The sequence below is a fragment of the Capsicum annuum genome, chromosome 6 (assembly GCF_002878395.1).
Source record: "Capsicum annuum cultivar UCD-10X-F1 chromosome 6, UCD10Xv1.1, whole genome shotgun sequence".
NCBI lineage: Eukaryota > Viridiplantae > Streptophyta > Magnoliopsida > Solanales > Solanaceae > Capsicum > Capsicum annuum.
Window position 1 is genome coordinate 176,133,651 of NC_061116.1, and position 18,592 is coordinate 176,152,242.

Sequence of the window (18,592 nt, forward strand, 5' to 3'; positions counted from 1 at the left end):
ACCGTTGAGTGCGTTTGTAGTTCAATAGAATTTGAGGTACCACTGTTTGATTGAAGTAATTCATTTTATCCTCTGAGGATATATTTCATAACCTCAGGTACTTGTGGGAATAATTTCCTTAAGGACACATCATGAATTTGGTGGACTTCAATCTTTCTATTTCATCTCTTTTTCTTAAATATGGTTTTGCTGTTGTTCCAATGAATAGTTTGAAATTCATATATATAGTACTTAAACTGTTTAAACTTGTGTTAGAAGTTTTTAAAACTTCATTTTGAAAGTTCATAAGTTGGTTGAACTTGTAATTTTTCAATTTTCCAGAAAATAGTTTGAACTTCAGTTTTAGTTGTTCTTAAGTTGGATTGAACTTATTGTTAAAAGTTCAAAGTTATAAATACATAGCTTAAACTTTATTTGATTATTCATATGTTGATTTGAACATATGTTTGAAGTTATTGTTGAAAAAAATACAGATTTTACTAAACCCGAGAAAAACAACTATCTTAAGGAAATTATTAAGGAAAAAATATTTTTTTTGTACTTGTTTGGTGAAAGTAAAAAACAAATTTTATTACCATTTATAAATCATGTACTTGGTTAATCTGTATTGGGTCTAACTTTGTGGAGACTAAAATCTTTTGATTTTTACTCCGTCGGTTAGAAGAATATGAAAATTTCACCGAGAAATCAATGTGGAAATTTCGTTCAAAGAAAATAAAAACTTCATCAATTCAATAAATTCTCTGTATTGGTTTCTGGAGTTTAAAAATTATGATTTTTACTCTATTTGAATTTGATTCTAATTTGAAGTCATAAAAACTTCGTTACTTTTCAAAGTTCATTCGTTGATAATTTGAAGAGATAAAAACTTCATCGTGGACTATAAATAAGTTGGTTAAAGATTAAAGTCTTTATTATTAGTATTCTGAAATACTAAAGTTTATGTCAAAGATTGACAGGAAAATACTGAATGAAACTGAAAACAAATTGATTCGTTTATGATTGGTTTTGTCCTAATAGCAACCAATGTTGCGTCATTAAGTCGTTCAGATATTTCTCTAGCAATGAAAATGATTGAGAAGCCAAAAAAATACTATGGTGTGAATTTCAAATAATGGCAACAAATAATGTTATTTTGGTTGATCAAATTTGAAATGCAAACGTTTACAAGTATGGATCCTCATATTTTAGAAAAATAATGATTGAAAAGCAGTTGTTTGGTTTGAAAGATCTTGTAAGTTATCCCAAGATAGAAGAGGATAATGAGTTGAATGAGAAATCATCAATGATGTTTGTAAATCCTATTAAGGATGATATTCCAAATAATAAGAAGATGAATAAGTCTTTTATAACGCCCCAATTTTCCAAACCAGGATACTAAACGGTGCTCATGACCCCGAAGGACCACAAGCTAACCTATAACTGATATTTGTACCTGTACACTGCATAATATATAAATATAAATGCAAAAAGCTGTCGAAAACTTGTCATAAGGTTCAAAACATCTAAAAATACTCAAAACTGAAAACTGGATACTAATACATCTATCTTAAAAACCTCTAACTATCTAAACTGTTGATTTGAAGGGACATGTCCCCAACTAACTCCATCTACTGAAAATAATCTGAATCTAATGGCATAGTAAAAAAAATAAGGATTATCCTTGAGTGAAAAGGACTCACTGCTATGTCTACTGCTACTGAATGGGTCTGGACTTCTAAGAGTGCTCTGGGGCTCGTTCTTTTAAACCTATGGCATCAAATAAAGCACCATAGAGCAAATGCGTCAGTATAGGAATGTACTAAGTATGCAAATGAGGTAAGGCTAAATGCAAGGGCTTATGCATGAACAATAACTAACTGAATGATATGCAAGAGCTAGATTAGTATACATAGAGAATCTATAACTACTTAACATACTGTGCATAATGTGACTGAGCATACTGGGAATGAATCTGATAACTTATACTAAATATAACGTCAATCTGAGATTTCTAAACATACTGAGATTATACATATCTGAAGCTACTGTAACTGATATTTGTACTTATTAATAATAGTAAAATGAATGACTGAGTCTACCGATAACTGATATTAACTGGATGAATCTGAGATCAAACCTACCTAGCAGGATGATCTCTAAATCTTCTCATAATGATTAAGATTGACTAGGCTTGAGATCAGGACTAACTAATGAGTGATCTCTGGAACTGATATTAAGAATACTCAACTGAATCTGAGACTGAGATTAAGCCTATCTGATGGGTGACTTCTGTAGGTATTGATACTGAATAACTTTATGTGAGACCAAGCCTATCTAGCGGATGGTCTATGAATCTATGGAACTATATGAGTTTCTCACTGAGATTGATGACTCTATTTGACAGTCTTGATTTCTGAGTCCTACTCTAAAGACTGATACTGAAACTATAATTGTGGGAGTTCTCACTTAACTGACATGCCCCAAATCTGAACTAGTAGGGTCTAACCTGTAACCCTAGCTGGAAGGGTGTCAATACTGTGCCCCGGGTAGAGACCTCTGCTATGGTCAAGCCTCTATAACGGGTGACCCTGAACAGAAAGTCAAGCCTAAGGCAATATAATAGTCAAGTTAATCCTTAATCTGATGGATGACTCTTGGACCTCCGCTGGCTACATAGTTCTAGAGTACAGGGCTTGTTGCTAACGAATCTGTCTCTCTAACGGGTAAGCCGCCATCCCCATACTCGCTCAGTGTTAGTTCCTATACCCAACTTAAAGACTCTGAACTGATTCTTAACTAAACTAAAACTTAGTTGAATCTATTATTATTCATATTTCTTGACTGATCTGACTGGGTTCACTTGATTCCGTTATCTGACGGAATACTACTGAATCTAATATATGACTGAATGATACGAAGTTCTAAATTCTATAACTAACTGAGTTCTACTGATCATAGCACGACTGAAATTATCTTGAGACTGACTCGGCTCTAGGCACAAAGCTATATATTTTGGGTACAAGTACCCCCAGGACTCGATAGAAGGAAACTGACAAAACATGACTTCTTGAATTCACAACTAACATCAACATCATAGCATGTATTCAAGTATAGATAATTGAGGACTTCATATTAACATATAATAATTCATTCAACAAGGGACGCATAAGGATAAGAATGCACACAACATACTATAATTCATTCACTATGGTCTCTCAACAAACACTTGGCATGCATGGCTTATACTAAATTTTGGGGTTTCTAGGCAATATGCTATAATGACCCAATTTCATTCACACAAGCATTTTATCAAACACATGGGGAGCATGCTTTGGTCATATAACAATTTTCACACCTAATTCTCATGGATAATCAATCAACATACAACCTGAAGGGATTTATCATGAACATCACATAGTTATTACATAATAGGGTCAAAGTTTGCAACTTTATAATCATATCATGAATTAAAACTCAACAACAACATAATCTTCAAACTCAATTCATATAAACCATGAAAAACACATAAATTTAAAATCTTGAATTTAGAAAGAGGGATTCTTGAACTTCTTGGGTGGAAGGAACCCAAGAATCAACACTTGCATACCTCAAAGGCTTGAATCTTGAAAGAGAATGTCTTTTCTTTGTTTTCTTAAAGAAGAGCTTGAATCTTGTTCTTGGGTGATAATCTTGAGAGAAAACCCTAATTTTCTTGTTCTTGAGAGTGGAGAGGATTAAGGGTTTTGAAAACTGATTTATGATGTTTATGTATGAGATTTTGATGATTTATGTCATGGAAGGTGAAGGAAAAGTCCAAAATACCCCAATGAAACCGCTTTCTAGTTGCTGAAATTATCAGCTGACAACCAAGGCTGATAAACCATCAGATCTGTGATAGCCCGTCAGCCCAGGTCGTCACCTAGGAGCTGGAATTAATGGGTTGCTGTCTAAGCTTGATGACATGGCTAATAAGTCATCAGAAATGTCATCAAAGATGTGATAAGTCATCAGAAATGTCATCAAAAATGTGATAAATCATCAGAAATGTCGTCACTCAGTTTCCAGGCTGACATGCTGGAGTAAAATGGGTATAAATTTTTGCTCCAATATCGGATTTGGGAGAAATCGGTATCATTGGAAATATAATTCAATTATCTATATTTTGGTGGGTCATGAGATAAAAAATTCATAGTACAATAAGATATATGCTCATTTGAAGTTGACTATGGCAATATCCTTCCCAAGAATTCAATCGGTAAGGAATGTTTTGCTTCGTCCGATAGCTGGGAGTTATTTGAATCCTTAATATACATCTAAATTACTCATAAAACTATAAAAGAATCATGATATACTATGCATGAGATTAAAACATGGAGCTAATATTGGTTTGGATTTTTTTTGGTGTATTACATCTTCTGGTCAAGAGAAAAAAGCAGAATAAGAAAATGTTTAAAGGAAAGTGCTACAATTGTAGTGATATTGGCCACAAAACTCTAAATAGTAAAGTTCTTAATAAGAACAAAAAAAGAGATCAGATAAGCATGTTGGAAATAGCTGCAAATTGAAAATTTAAGTGTTATGATCACGCAAATAATCTAGTTGGATATCAAATAAATGGTGGTTTGATTCAAGATTCACTAGACACGTTTCTATAGAAAAAAAGCCTTTTGGTACTTATGATACCGTTGGTCCTAAAGAAATGATCTTTATAGGAAATAATATAACAACCAAGGTTGAAGAAAGTGGGAAGATATTCCTAAAAATGATTTCTAGAAAGATGTTGAGTCTTAACAATATTCTCCATGTTCCTACTATTAGGAATAAATTAGTATCAACAGCACTTCTTGTAAAAAATTAATTTAAGTGTGTGCTTGTTTAGGAGAAAGTTGTAATAAGTAATAATGGAACGTATGTAGAAAAAGGTCCACCTTAATGAGTGAATTTTCAAACTTGCTATAATGGTTGTTGAAATGAAGAAAGTTGAGGCTTCTTCTTACTTGCTAGAGTCAAATGATTTTTCGCATAGTCGTTTAGGACATGTCAATTACAAAACCTTGCAAAAATTGATTAGTTTGAAAGTGTTGCCTAATTTTGAGTGTAGTAAATCAAAGTGTCAAATATGTATGGAATCTAAGTATTCTAAGCATCCGTATAAGTCTATTGAAAGAATTTCAATCCCTTAGACTTAATCCATAAAAACATTTGTGATATGAGGTCAACACCATCTCATGGTAGGAAAACTATTTCATAATTTTTATTAATGATTGCACTAGATATTGCTATTTTTTTACAAAATAGTATGGATAAAGCAATAGAAGAGTTTAGGAAATATAAAACTAAAGTTAAAATTTAGTTGGATAAAAGTGGAGAGTATGAATCTCCTTTTGCAAAGATATATTTGAAAATTGAATTGTCCATCAAACTACTGTCCATATTCAGCTCAATCGAATGAAATTGTAAAAAGCAAAAAACTAAACACTGAAGAAAATAATAAATGACTTACTCATAAGTTCGGATTTATCGTAAAACATGTGGGGGGAAACTATCCTTACAATAAATTGAATACTTAATAGAGTGCCCCATAGTAAGACATATTTAATTCTATATGAAAATTGAAAGGAAGGAAATCCAACTTGAAATATTTCAAAGTATGGGGGGTGTCTAGCAGAAGTCCAAGTTCCAATGCCTAAAAGGATAAAAATAAGACCTAAGATTGTGGAGTGTGTGTTCATTGGATATACTAAAAGAAGTAAAGCATGTCAATTTTTAGTTTATAAATTTGAACATTCGGATATCAATGAAAATATGATAATTGAAACAAATAATATTGAGTTCTTTGATCATATTATCCATATAGAACTAGACATGAGTAGTCTAGTAGAAGGTCTAAGTGACCTTGATATAAACCAATTGAGAATGTACTTAATGATAAGAATCCAAGACTTAGTACAAATATAGAACGTCAACTTTCTTTGTATCAGATTTTGTAAAATTTCTTCTTAAAAATGAGCCTCAAATGTTTAAAGAAGCGATGTCATCTTCGGACTCATCCTCTTGGAAAACGGTAATCAATATTAAGATTGATTCAATCTTAGACAGCCATACTTGGGAGGTGATTAATCTTCCTCCAGGAAATGAATCTTTCGGTTCTAAATGGATATTCAAAATAAAAATGAAAGTTGATGGTACTATTGATAAATACAAGGCAAGACTTGTTATGAAAGTCTTTAAACAAAAGAAGGCCTTGATTATTTTGATACATACTCATCTGTAATAAGAATAACATCTATTCGAATGTTGGTTGCCTTAGCAGCGGTGTATGATCTTGAAATCCATCAAATGGATGTAAAAATAATATTCTAATGGAGAATTGGAGGAAGAAATTTACATGGAACAACCTGAGGTTTTATAGTTCCTGATAAAGAAAATAAAGTATGCAAACTTGTAAAGTCACTTTATGGACTAAAACAAGTATTGAAATAGTGGCATGCAAAGTTTGACCAAACCATGTTGGCAAATAATTTCAAGATAAATTAATGTGATAAATGTGTTTACATTAAAGACACTCCAAATCACAAAGTTATTGTTTGTTTGTAAGTGGATGATATGTTGATCATCAGTAAAGACATTTCTGACATAAATCCTATGAAACGAATGCTTGAGAGCAAGTTTGATATAAAAGAACTTGGAGTTGTTGATGTGATATTAGGAATAAAAATCCATAAAATCCATAAGGGTTGGCGTTGTCACAGTCTCATTACATTGAAAAAGTACTTCACAAGTTTAAATATTTGGATTTTGGTATTGCCAAGACTCCATTAGACGTAAGCTTTGCACTTCAAAAAATAAAAGTGAAAGTGACTCACAGTTGGACCACACAAGAGTATTGTGAAGCCTAATATATATCATAAATTGTACACGACCAGATATAGCATGTGCTATTAGTAAATTAAGTCGGTACACGAGTAATCCCTATCAAACTCATTGTATGGTAATGAAAATAGTTATATCTAAAACATACTCAAGACTATGCTTCACATTATAATAAATATCCAGCGATAATTAAAGAATATATAATACAAATTAGATCACCAGATGAAATGAAGTAAAATCCATGAGTGGATATGTATTGACTTTATGTGGGGGAGTAGTCTCTTGGAAATAACCTATGAGACTGCACATGTCATACTCCTGTATTCAACTTCAGCTGAACTCCTGCTCACAATTTATTGTTTCTTAGATTTCCATAAAATTAAATATTCTCCTAGTTGCACCACATATCCAATCACTGACCTCTTGGTGTTAGGACATGAAGCCCAATCAGAATCACAATAAACATTTATGTTTTTGACATTTCCTTTCTTCAACATAATACCTAGGCTTGGAGCTTGTTTTACATATCTTACTACCCTTAAAGATTCTTTCCAATGTGACATTTTTGGACATTTCATAAACTGACTTAGTATATGTATTGCAAAATATATGTCTGGTCAAGTGATGGTCAAGTAAATGAGTTTGTCGATCAACTTCTGATTTGGCCCTTTGTCTTTTAATGAAGTTTGTCAAGTAAACCCCTGTATGCTGATCATACTCAGTTGTAGTGAATTTAGCATGTTTTTCCAATGAAGTATATACTGGTCTAACTCTACTCAACCCCATGTCTGCAATTAATTCTAGGCAGTATTTCCCTGATTGAGAAGAAAACCTCTATGTGATCTCATCACTTTAATTCCCAGAAAATATCTAAGAATATCCAGGCCTTTCATCTTGAAACTACCACGGAGAGACTGTTCATCCCTATTAATGAGTGCCTAAGAACTTTAAGTTATAAGTAAGTTATTAATATATATCAAGGTTATCACTATGTCTTTTCTTGCATGTTTAATAAAGAGAGAGTGAACATGTGAATTTTGAGTATAGCCTACTATAAGAAACATAGTGGAAAGCTTGATTTTTCACTGCCTTGATGCATGTTGCAAGCCATACAAGAACTTCACGAATTTGCATATAGTATTTTCCTCTATTTATGAAAGCCCTGAGGCAAGGGCATGTAACTATCGTCCATTAAATTACCTTGAATAAAAGCATTATTAACATCCATCTGATACAAAGTCCAATCGTTAAAAGCAGCAACTGTAGTCACAGTCCTAACTATGGCTATTTTAACAACAGGGGAGAGGGTTTCATGGTAGTCAGGTCCTTCTTGTTATGTGTAACCCTTTGCAATCAACCTAGCTTATACTTATCCACTTGACTATTAGGTTATTACTTAATTTTATAAACCCATTTGGAACCAACAACATGCTTTTCTATAGGCAGGGAAACCAAACCCCAACTGTGATTGTCCTCCAAAGCTTTAACTTTATCCTGTATGGGTTAAACCCAATGAGGATGTTGAAAGGCTTCATGGAAGGACTTTCGTTTAGTCATAAGTGAAAAAGCTCCTAGATAAGACTAATAAGAGGTGGACAGATGAGAATAAGAAACATGATTTCAGAGAGGATACAAGCATGAGGCAGAAGGTTTCTTAGAGGTTACAAAATCTTTGAGCCAGTCAGGGAACTTGACAACTCTAAAAGGCCTAGAAGGTGTTGTAGGAGTTGTAACAACCGAAGAACTATCAATCACAGAAGAAGGGATATGAATTACTGGCATAAGGGGAACTACATCTTTTGTAGCTTCTTGCATAAGTGGAACTATCTCAGGTACAGTATGTGTGAGCAAAATAGGTGTATCTGAAAGAGCTGCACTAGTTGGTACAATGTTTCGTTGGGGTGCAAGATGTACTGGAGCATAAGTAGGTGTAATGCACTTCTCAGTGAGAGAAGTGGAAGCAAACATATCAGCATCCTCCTATGGCTGACCAACTAAAGAAAATAGACATTCTTTGAATATAATATTTTAACTAACAAAGATACTCCTGTCTGCAAGGTCATATAACTTGTACTCTTTTTGAGTGTCTAAATAACCAAGGAAAACTGCCCTTCAGATACTGCAGTAAACTTATCCAGTTTAGGATATTTTCTAGAATAACGTAATGAACCAAATACTTTAAGATGGTCAAATGCAAGCATGTTGTGATAAAGCAACTCAAAAGGTGTTTTCACATCTAGGACCGAAGTTGGTAATATATTGATGATTTACACATTTGTTTTAACAGAGTCACCCCAAAATCTAATGGGTGAAGAACTGTGAAATCTTAATTCCCTGGCAACCTCAAGGATATGTCTGTGCTTTCTCTCCACAATACCATTTTTCTATGGGGTATAAGGAAAACTACTTTAGTGTATGATACCTTTAAAAGAAAATAATTTTGTGCAGTATGAGTTAAAAAAAAACTCTAACCCATTATCAAACCTCAGGATTTTCACGAACTTGTTGAATTGTGTGCAAACTAATGCAAGAGAATGTTTAAGCACAAAACATACTTTTGATTCTATATTACAACAAGTAAATCCAAGTGAATGTATTTACTGCAATCATCAATAATCATAACAAAATAATGCTTTTTATCATATGTAGGTGTTTTGTAGGGTCTCCACACATCAATGTGTAATAGGTCAAATAAACTATTAGTCGAACTACAACTGGAAGAAAATTGTGATCTATATTATTTAGCTAAAGAACAAATACTACAATCAGAAATAGGAGATAAAATAGGACTTATTAATGGTATATTTTTCATGACTCCATAGCTAGAATGGCCAAGTCTTAAATGCGACAGAGTAGAAAGATCACTAGTTTTGCAATTTCCCACCTATACATTAGCTTTCATACCTTGTTTAAGTATGTATAGTCCATCTTCTTCCTTACCAGTACCTATCAAGATCCCAATATAGAGATCCCTAAACACACAAAATTCAGGGGAAAAGAGACTGAACACTACTCCTTTGTTATCTTAGAGACTAGGAGTATATTGACTTTGAATTTAAGATGATGTGGGACATGACTAATATTGTGGTTCTCTAAAATCTTAGCAAAACCTGTTTGTTCTATAGGACATTTGCCACATGTAGGAACTTGCACATTCCTTCTTTGATAACTATCTAGGTCTTTTAGAGTAGTTAAAAATTCTTTATATGGTGTGATGTGGTGTGTCCAGTATAAATAATTTAATCAGACAAGGATGTTATACCTTCCATGTTGGCGTTGCATTGACTAGTAGAAGCCAGCTTTGTTTTCCAACTACTTGCTGATACTGCTGTTCTATCAAATAAAATCCTTCTTTGTCATTTGGAATAATTGCATTTGTAGCAGCTGCATGAACTATTTTATTGTAACCTCCTTTTGAATTAGATTTGTTTCCTATAGACTTATGGGAATCCTTCTCTCTCTTGCTACAAAAATCAGAAGGATAGCCCAGAAGTCTGAAGCAATCAGCGGGATTATGACCCTTAAAACCATAATGAGGGCAAGCTTCTCCAAACTTTCTAGGATCGTTGCCAAATATTCTTTGGTTTGTACAATGAACCTTGACCTACTCCATTGTAGTTTGAACCTCTCCCAGTATACAGAGTTAAAGTTTCACGACCAGTACCCCCAACATCTAAGGATCTCTGTTTCACGACCAGTACCCCCAACATCTAAGGATCTCTGACTTTCCTCTTAACAGACTATAGCATAAGCTTTATTTACTGATATCATTGGCCTGACAGTTAAAATATTTCTCCTGATATGACTGTAGGTTTCATTGAGTCCTATCAAGAGTTGTATCAAATGTTGAGACTTCAAATAATTAGTGTAGGTCACAGATTACTCACAATTGCAACTTAATATAGGTATCATCACATTAATTTCATTCCAAACTTCTTTCAACCTTGTATAATACACATTGATCGAGTCAGTAATCTGCCTCATATTAATTATTTCAGTCCATAGATAATAGATTTGAGTGAGGTTGGATCTATCAAATCTCTCCTTGAGATCATTCTATATTCTTTTTGCATTATAAGCATACATGATCCCTGGAAATAATTTAGCTACAACTATGCTTGTGATCTAGGAAAAACCAATACTATTACACTTCTCCCATTATTCAGCTAATTCTCCTTTGTGTGTGCTTTTTACACATGCACCATTGATGAATCCAAGTATTACTTTTCACCAAAGGCCAATTGTATTGCAAATTCGTAGGGCATAGTTTTCTGGACCTATGAGCTTCATCTATATCAGCTCCACTCCTGGTGCATTTGAAATTTGTAGATAAAGTGGAAGATTATCGTTGAGTGTAGTGATTTCATTGATAGTCGTACTACTTCCTACCATTATTAATCTTTAAGAAACAAAGTCCACTATAATTAATAGGAACTAGAGTGTTTGCAGCTTGTGATTGTCAGATCTCTACTTTGGTACAATATGTTAGAGTACGCATCCTACTAATTGCCTATCTTTGGAACAAGTAAGTAAACGTGGTTCACAAAAGTAAACTGAACACAGTGTTTTTACGTAGAAAACACCCAGCTCAAGAAAGGTGTAAAAAACCACAACTTGTACCTCTACAGGATTTAACACAACTTCACTAAAATACTTGAGCCTCAACAATCAACAAAATTACAAGACTTCTTGTAACCTAGGAATTAAAACTTCTAACTCCTATTATTACAAAAACACTAATCTTCCCAAGATAAGTGTTCCCAAGTCTTCGAGTTCCAAAACTTGAAGACGAAAACTCCTAACTCAATTTATAGATTACTGAAACTAGAATCAATGACTCATTACAATACTAGAACCTAACTACTACACAGTTTATGACCTGCTAAGTAAGAGGCTTGGTTCTTCTTCAAGTATGTATGCTGATTGTTGATTGACTTTTGCAGTACATGCGTGAGTACTGGCTTTGAGTCATGTTTGCTGTATTTAAGCCAACCTATGATAGAGTCCTTTTTGATGTTCAATTCTTTCTTCATTAGAACTCTATCAGTTAATTCTTTTCTCTTTTCCTGCCATCTCACCTCTCCTAGTTTTGATAGGATTCTTTTAATTCAAATCCTCTTCTTACTGAACTCCTTGATCAACTTGAATTCTTCAAAAATTCTAGTCTAATCTAACTCAGCTTCTGATGTAATCAATGTTATCTAAGTTTGTCTTGAACACACAATCATATTATCCAAACTCTTGTGCCAGCTAGACTATTTCACCTTGAATGGACCAGCTTCTTCAACGTGTTTCATTCACATGTCTATCATCAAAACTCCTCATGCCCTAAAAAATTCCTTATTTTTTATGATGACAAACATAGTAGCTTCAGTATTACAGAATCCTGACATACTTAGGAAGGAATTAAATAACAGAATCACAGTAGAATGAAACAGGTTAGTCCAATTGAGTTATAAGCATTGTATAATCTGTTCTTCCCTCTTTTGACATCATCAAAAAGCCGAGCCATCAAGTAAAAATTGTTTAATAATTTATGGCCACTGGGGCTATCACTAAAACAAGCAAGATTCAGAGCAAGAGATAACTATAGATTAAATTAAGCAGAAGTAGATCAAGCGAAGCAAAAGAGGTCCATTTTAAACAAAATAGATACAATTATTCCTACTCAGTAAAACAAAAAGAGGAACAAGGTAAACAAGAGAGAATCATAGTGAATGGGCTTAAAGGATGAAGAAGGATTTTAATTGGAGGAGGTGGAGGGAATAAGGGAGGTCAACTTCCTAATGATATCAACATTCTCAGCGCGTTCCTTATCCAAGATTTCTATAAGGGATACAATTTTATCTTCAATAACCCTCTTTTAATCTTCATAAATAACCTGGGCAGCTACCAATGCAGCCTGTGCACCCTTTAGCTCACCCTGCTTTGCCTCTAAGGCATTTTGAAACTTTTGCATAGGGTTGTCAGCATGTCTTATGGTAGCAGGTAACCTAGCATGTTTTAGTTGTCCAATCATATTCTTAGTCATCTGTAAGGATCATACCTTGACAGGTACATGAAAATCACCAAAAACAGATGCAAGCCAGAACTAATAGGGCAGAGCATGACCATTTGTATCTTTAACAAGTGCCCTTTGCATAAGCTTAATGATGAGTAGAGGAAGGTCTATTGGAATCTCAGAATCCAATAGTTCCATCAAGGTAAGATCAAGAAAACTTGCAACTGTCCGCCTTTCCTATCGAGGTAAGATCATTTTATGAACCACATCAAAATAGTACTAATAGAGAGGGGACATATTATTTTTCATGACCCTCCAATGAGAGGAAAAAAGAGGATTCCTAAAGAATTTTCTATAGATACCAAGAGTGGATGGAAAATTATCAAGTGATGGCCAAGATCCCTTCACATAATGACTCTAACCACCAGTTGGAACACTGAGAATTCTGCCCAGATCAGCAGGATAAAGATTGATGGTTTTCCCGTGAACTGTGGTTGAAATCATTTCCCCAATTGCAAATCCATTGGTATAAAAATCATACACCTCATTTTTACCAAATCTTATCTGATGATCACCTTGAAGAAACAAGGATAACCACCCTTGTGCTATCAGTTTTGAAACTAATGTATCCATATCAGGACCCCCAAACCCAGTGACTACTCTTTCTCTAGTCATCTTTCATTTATGAAAGTGCAGAATATGTTCTGACTGAGAAGTTTTATCAGCAGCAGTATCAACATGAATATCATCATCATAGTCAATGAAAGTAAGAAGAACAGAAGGAGTATCAGGAAGATAGTCTGAATCTAAGTCAGATGAATCAGAAGAACTAAGTTGCAAAACTTGTTTCTCGGGATGGGAAGTAGATTTTAGAGAAACTTTAAAGGAGGTGGACCCTTGACCAGTAGTGAATTTTATAATATATTTTAAGAATGATGAGGGTTTGGGAAAGGAGGACTTTGAGGGTTTTGCTAAGATATTCTTGCATTTTCTTTTGGAGTGGAGGAGAATATCAGGAGAGGGGTCACGTGGGGGAGTAGAAGCAGTAGAAACTACTCGTTTCTTTTTACTTTCCCTAAGTGCCTCTTCCAAAGAAACATCTTCTCTTTATTTCCATCCCCAAGTATGTGGAGTTCGGGATGAATGGATGAAAAAAGAAGATTTTACCCGAGTATCGATGTCAACATTAATGGGGATAGAAGATGGTTTTATTTTCAGAGTTGAGCGTGACCTTCTAGGGATAAGATCAGCAATGAGAATGTCATCGCGATCAAGGATCTGAAGAGGAAGCATAGGTAATGGTAAGGGTTTTGAAAAAAGAGAGGGTTTGAAGAATGAGTGAAAGAATGGTTGTGGTGGAGGTTTAAACAATGGAAAATCAGATAACTTTATAGGGATTTAGGGTTGGATAAGGGAAGGTAAAGTAATGTTTGGGTGAAGAATAATTTGGGTTGAAGGTTTTGTTTCAGATTTTGTGAAGAAAGGAGAGGATGAGGAAGACGCCATAACTTGTTGGATTTTCAGAGGTTGAGAAAGAAGTGGAGATGGAAGAGAAAAAAAGGTGCGTATTTAAGATGAGTGAGAAGGAAGTTTAAACATAAAGGGACTATGATACAAAAAAGCGTGTTGATGTAGAGGTTCTGTATTGATGGGAAAGGTCTGTCAGCCTTTTAAAGAAGAGGACTGTTGGGTTTTGGCAGTTGTAATCACGACAAAGTGAACCAGGTAGATAACCTATTTCTCTTAATGCTACTATGGAAAACAATAATCATACCTTGTGTTTTGATTAGTCCATGACCACTCGTGCCTTAATGATCCAGTCGATCTGCAAAAAACAACACATAATTATACCACCTTTCTTTAAAATCTTGGAATTAGGATACACAACTAAATGTGTAAGACTGAATTAATCAACACTCATAAAGGCATAGCATATTCTAGTCAATTATTAAGGGATATTTATATAATTTTAATCATCCCTAATGCTAACCTATTTTTTTCAAAGTGTTCTCTACTCAAAGCCTTAGTAAATATGTCAGTAATTTGTTCCTCAGTTAAACAAAACATAATTGATATATTTCCTTTTTTAACATTATCTCTAAGGAAGTGATGGCGAAGATCAATATGCTTAGATCTCTTATGTTGGACAGGATTTTTGGCTATGTTTATGGCACTAGTGTTATCACAAAAAAATAGGAACACAACCTATATCTACCATAAAATCCATAAGTTATTATTTGATCCACAACAACTGGGCACAGCATGACCCAGCAGCAACGTATTCAGCCTCAGCAGTAGACAAGGATACTGAATTTTGCTTCTTTATGGACCAAGTAATCAAAAATCATCCTAAGAAATGTGCCATACCTGTAGTACTTTTCCTGTCCACCAGATATCCTGCATAATCAGCATCAAAGTATCCTACCAAGTCAAAGTTACTACCTTTGGGATACCACGAGCTAAGATCACTGGTTCCTTTTAAGTATCTGAAGATTCTTTTTACAGATATTAAATATGATTCTTTTGTCTTAGCTTGAAACCTTGCACATAGCCCTACACTGAACACAATGTCAGGCGTCTTGCTGTGCGGTACAATAATGACCCTATCATACCTCGATACATCTTTTTCTCTACATCTGAACCTGTTTCATCCAAGTATAGCTTTGTGGCAGCAGCAATAGGAGTACTTCTCTTTTGCCTTTTCTATGGAAAATTTCTTGAGAAGCTATTTGATATACTTCTGTTGGTGAATCATTGTTCCTGAGGCTGACTGCTTTATTTGCAAGCCCAAAAAGTAATTTAGCTCTCTCATCATGCTCATCTCAAATTCACAATTCATGATTTTGGCAAACTCATGAGTCATAAGCATATTTGTTGAGCCAAAAATAATATCATCCACATACACCTGCACAACTAACAAATCCTTCCCATTAGTTTTCAAAAAAAGGGTATTGTAAATTTTACCTCTGGTATGTCCATGTTCCAATAGAAATTTGGCAATTTTTCACACCATGCTCTTGGAGCTTGTTTCAATCCATACAAATCTTTGTCAGGCTCATAGACATAGTATGGAAACTCCTTGCTTTCAAATCCTGGGAGTTTCTTAACATATACTTCTTCTTTGAGAATGCCATTCAGAAATGCACTCTTCACATCCATCTGATACAAAATAAACTCCATGTAAAAAGCAAAAGCAACAAGTAGTCTTATAGCTTAAAGTCTGGCTACAGGAGCAAAGGTCTCATCAAAGTCAATTCCTTCTTCTTGATTGTATCCTTGAACCACCAATCTTGCCTTGTTTTTTGTGACTATTCCATGCTCATCAACTTTATTTCTATACACCCACTTAGTCCCAAATACTGATCTTTCTTTTGGAAGAGGAGCTAAGTGTCATACTTTTCTTCTCTTAAATTGGTTCAATTCATCCTACATAGCTATAATCCAATCAACATCAAACAATGCCTTAGTTACCTTCTTTGGCTCTATATCTAATAGAAATACCTTGAATGCACACATACTTCTTTGTCTAGATCTTGTGGTGATACCAGAATTGAGATCAGTAGGTACATTTTTAATAAGGTGTGAGCCTTGATATTTGAATCCTTTTGGTATCAAGCCAAGTGAGCTAATAGTATCACTGCTGATGTTTTGATGAGAGTCAGTTGATGGCTCAGTTCCCTCTATCACTGTACCTTTAGCTTCAGTTCCCCTTATGAAAATTCCTCCAGGTTTGACTATTTCAGTCGTTAGAACATATTGTGCAACCTGTTCCTCAGTATCGTTTCCTTCCTGCAGGTTAGTCTTATCACAAAATTTATCAAACCTCATATGCATTCTTTTTTCAACACAGTTGGATCTGTTATTCAAAACCCTATCAGCTTTACTATGTGGTGAATAACCTAAGAAGATCCTCTCATCACTATTGACATCAAATTTTCCAAGATTATCCCTACCATTATTGTGTATGAAACATTTGCAGCCAAAAGTTCTAAAGTGAGAAATGTTAGGCTTTCTACCTATTAGTAACTCATAGGGAGTCTTGTCTAACATTGGTCTGATTATGCAGCTATTCATAATATATGTTGCAGTACTCATTACCTCAGCCCATAGGTTTTTGGCAACATTTGCTGCAAGCATCATTATTTTAGCCATATCTTCCAAGGTTCTATTTTTCCTCTCTACCACTCTATTTTGTTGTGGTATTCTAGGAGCTAAAAAGTTATGGTCTATTCCTTATGATGAAAAGAAATCCAAAACTTTTGCATTCTCAAATTCCGTTCTATGGTCAGGCCTTATGGAAACCAATGAAGTGCCTAATTTCTTTTCCATTTTCTTGATGAAAATTTCAAAGACATCAAAGGCATCTTCTTTAGAGGTTAGAAACAAAGTCCAGGTGAACCTAGAATAATCATCAATAATTACAAAAACATACCTTTTTCCACCTCTGCTTTGTTGTCTCATTGGTCCACACAAGTCCATATGGACCAGTTCAAGACACTTGATAGTACTAACATGATTGTTTGACTTAAATGAAGATCTTACCTGCTTCCCCCTTACTCATGCACTACATAACCTTTCTTCCTTAAACATGGTTTTAGGTAACCCCAATACCATGTCTTTGGAAGAAAGTATGTTCAGTCATTTTAGACTTGCATGTCCAAGTCTTTTATGCCAAAGGAGGGGGTCAGTTTCTATTGCACTTAGACAATTCAACTCAGGTCTAGGTACTGCCATTAAGTCTACTTTGTACACGTTTTTATATCTCCTTGCAGTAAGCATAATTTCTTTGGTATCCATCATTTTGACTTTAACCTCTGCAGCAGTAAAAATTTCCTTATTACCTTTGTCACATAATTATGAGATGCTCAGCAGGTTATGCTTTAATCCTTGCACAAGATACAAATCTTCCATAGCTTTTGAATTTGATGTGCCAATTTTCCCAACTCTAGTGATGATTCCCTTTTTTTTGTTTCTAAAAGAAACTCCTCTTCCATCTATTTTGGAGAGTGAAAAGAACTTTTTCTTGTCGCCAGTCATATGTCTTGAGCATGCACTATCTAAGTACCAGTGATTTTTGGTTGCCTTCATCATCTCCTGCAAGAGAAGACACTGGTTAGATTTAGGAACCTAGACTAGCTTGGGCCCTGTTTTGTTGGTAAAGGGATGAATTAAATTCCTTCTAGTCCATGCAGGAAACACGTAGCCTGACCTATTTCTCTGATCAATTTTAGTACTTGTATTTTTGGTCTGAGAAAAGTTTGTTTCCAGATTCTGGCTTCTAATTCTGCTGGTTTCAGCCACAGGACATTCAGTAGTAGGATGTCCAAGATTGCTACAGATATAAAATAGATCTTGCAGATTATCAATTTTTTTTAAAAAAACTAAACTTGCTTTTTTATTATGATTTTTTTAACTCAACTGATGAACAATTCTTGAAGAATTTGTCCATCTGTTAGCTCTTTCTAAATCCAACTTTAACTTGGCAACTTCTTCACTTAGCTTATTCATTTTTTCAGTCAAATTATGACATCCTTGTTTGTACTTAGTTAACTCAAGTTCAGCCTTTTCTTGTTCTTTACTCATGGCCTTTTTACCATTTTCGGTGAGTGTTAATTTAAGAACTTCAAGCTTAAGATCATTATTTGAAGACTCTAGCAATGTGACTTTGTTTTTGAGAGTGCAATTTTCTTTTTCAATAGAATGTTTGCAAACTTTTAGATCAATGAAATCAAATTT